The 2500-nt window shown below is 37.4% G+C and overlaps 1 non-coding gene and 8 pseudogenes across 1 annotated transcript; all 9 read left to right on the top strand.

Moving 5' to 3' along the window:
* Positions 1–69, top strand: part of LOC148467498 (5S ribosomal RNA) — a 119-nt pseudogene extending 50 nt beyond the window's left edge.
* Positions 70–184: 115 nt separating this feature from the next.
* Positions 185–303, top strand: LOC148467497 (5S ribosomal RNA; annotated as a pseudogene).
* A 116-nt stretch (positions 304–419) lies between these two features.
* On the top strand, positions 420–538 carry LOC148467496 (5S ribosomal RNA; annotated as a pseudogene).
* Positions 539–653: 115 nt separating this feature from the next.
* On the top strand, positions 654–772 carry LOC148467495 (5S ribosomal RNA). The gene has a single exon (XR_015873359.1). It is a non-coding gene; the product is annotated as a 5S ribosomal RNA (ribosomal RNA).
* A 350-nt stretch (positions 773–1122) lies between these two features.
* On the top strand, positions 1123–1241 carry LOC148467494 (5S ribosomal RNA; annotated as a pseudogene).
* A 351-nt stretch (positions 1242–1592) lies between these two features.
* On the top strand, positions 1593–1711 carry LOC148467493 (5S ribosomal RNA; annotated as a pseudogene).
* Positions 1712–1827: 116 nt separating this feature from the next.
* On the top strand, positions 1828–1946 carry LOC148467492 (5S ribosomal RNA; annotated as a pseudogene).
* A 116-nt stretch (positions 1947–2062) lies between these two features.
* On the top strand, positions 2063–2181 carry LOC148467491 (5S ribosomal RNA; annotated as a pseudogene).
* Positions 2182–2297: 116 nt separating this feature from the next.
* Positions 2298–2416, top strand: LOC148467490 (5S ribosomal RNA; annotated as a pseudogene).
* Positions 2417–2500: the final 84 nt, after the last annotated feature.

Below are 2500 nucleotides of genomic sequence, written 5' to 3'. Positions count from 1 at the left end.
GCTATGCAGTGTTGGGCCTGGTTACTACTTGGATGGGAGACCACCTGGGAATACTAGGTGCTGTAGGTAATTTTATACTGCCATAACATTCTTTTCTATTACATTTTACATTTCATTTTTCAACTTATCATTGAATTTACTTGAGTTAAGAAGTAAAAGAGGTCTAAAGTTAATGTTTTTGAGCACCTACAGCCAAACCACACTGGACATGCCCAATCTTGTCTGAACTTGGAAGCTAGGCAGTGTTGGGCCTGGTTAGTACTTGGATGGGAGACCACCTGGGATTACCAGGTGCTGTAGGTAATTTTATACTGCCATAACATTCTTTTCTATTACATTTTAAATTTAATTTTTTCAACTTATCAATGAATTTACTTGAGTTAAGAAGTAATAGAGGTCTAAAGTTAATGTTTTTGAGCACCTACAGCCAAACCACACTGGACATGCCCAATCTCGTCTGATCTTGGAAGCTATGCAGTGTTGGGCCTGGTTAGTACTTGGATGTGAGACCACCTGGGAATACCAGGAGCTGTAGGTAATTTTATACTGCCATAACATTCTTTTCTATTAAATTTTACATTTAATTTTTCAACTTATCATTGAATTTACTTGAGTTAAGAAGTAAAAGAGGTCTAAAGTTAATGTTTTAGAGCACCTATAGCCAAACCACACTGGACATGCCCAATCTCATCTGATCTTGGAAGCTATGCAGTGTTGGGCCTGGTTAGTACTTGGATGGGAGACCACCTGGGAATACCAGGTGCTGTAGGTAATTTTATACTGCCATAACATTCTTTTCTATTACATTTTACATTTAATTTTTTCAACTTATCAATGAATTTACTTGAGTTAAGAAGTAATAGAGGTCTAAAGTTAATGTTTTTGAGCACCCACAGCCAAACCACAGTGGACATGCCCAATCTTGTCTGGTCTTGGAAGCTATGCAGTGTTCTGCCTGGTTAGTACTTGGATGGGAAACCACCTGGGAATACCAGGAGCTGTAGGTAATTTTATACTGCCTTAACATTCTTTTCTATTACATTTTACATTTAATTTTTCAACTTATCATTGAATTTACTTGAGTTAAGAAGTAAAAGAGGTCTAAAGTTAAAGTTTTTGAGCACCTACAGCCAAACCACACTGGACATGCCCAATCTCGTCTGATCTTGGAAGCTATGCAGTGTTGGGCCTGGTTAGTACTTGGATGGGAAACCACCTGGGAATACCAGGTTCTGTAGGTAATTTTATACTGCCATAACATTCTTTTCTATTACATTTTACATTTAATTTTTTCAACTTATCAATGAATTTCCTTGAGTTAAGAAGTAATAGAGGTCTAAAGTTAATACTTTTGAGCACCTACAGCCAATCCACACTGGACATGCCCAATCTCGTCTTATCTTGTTAGCTATGCAGTGTTGGGCCTCGTCAGTACTTGGATGGGAGACCACCTGGGAAAACCAGGTGCAGTACGTAATTTTATACTCCCATAACATTCTTTTCTATTACATTTTACATTTAATTTTTTCAACTTATCAATTAATTTACTTGAGTTAAGAAGTAATACAGGTCTAAAGTTAATGTTTTTGAGCACCTACAGCCAAACCACACTGGACATGCCCAATCTCGTCTGATCTTGGAAGCTATGCAGTGTTGGGATTGGTTAGTACTTGGATGGGTGACTACCTAGGAATCCCAGGTGCTGTAGGTAATTTTAAACTGCCATAACATTCTTTTCTATTACATTTTACATTTAATTTTTTCAACTTATCAATGAATTTACTTGTGTTAAGAAGTAAAAGCGGTCTAAATTTAATGCTTTTGAGCACCTACAGCCAAACCACAGTGGACATGCCCAATCTCGTCTGATCTTGGAAGCTATGCAGTGTTGGGCCTGGTAAGTACTTGGATGGGAGACCACCTGGGAATACCAGGAGCTGTAGGTAATTTTATACTGCCAGAACATTCTTTTCTATTACATTTTACATTTAATTTTTTCAATTTAACAATGAATTTACTTGAGTTAAGAAGTAATAGAGGTCTAAATTTAATGCTTTTGAGCACCTACAGCCAAACCACACTGGACATGCCCAATCTCGTCTGATCTTGGAAGCTATGCAGTGTTGGGCCTGGTTTGTACTTTGAAGGGAGACCACCTGGGAATACCAGGTGCTGTAGGTAATTTTAGACAGCCAAAACATTGTTTTCTATTACATTCTACATTTCATTTTTTCAACTTATCAATGAATTTACTTGAGTTAAGAAGTAAAAGAGGTCTAAAGTTAATGGTTTTGAGCACTTACAGCCAAACCACACTAGACATGCCCAATCTCGTCTGATCTTGGAAGCTATGCAGTGTTGGGCCTGGTTAGTACTTGGATGGGAGACCACCTGGGAATACTAGGTGCTGTAGGTAATTTTATACTGCCATAACGTTCTTTTCTATTACATTTTACATTTCATTTTTCAACTTATCATTGAATTTACTTGAGTTAAGAAG

Source organism: Taudactylus pleione, unplaced genomic scaffold (genome assembly GCF_031769625.1).
Source record: "Taudactylus pleione unplaced genomic scaffold, aTauple2 ptg000967l, whole genome shotgun sequence".
NCBI lineage: Eukaryota > Metazoa > Chordata > Amphibia > Anura > Myobatrachidae > Taudactylus > Taudactylus pleione.
This window is presented reverse-complemented; position numbering and strand designations above follow the sequence as displayed.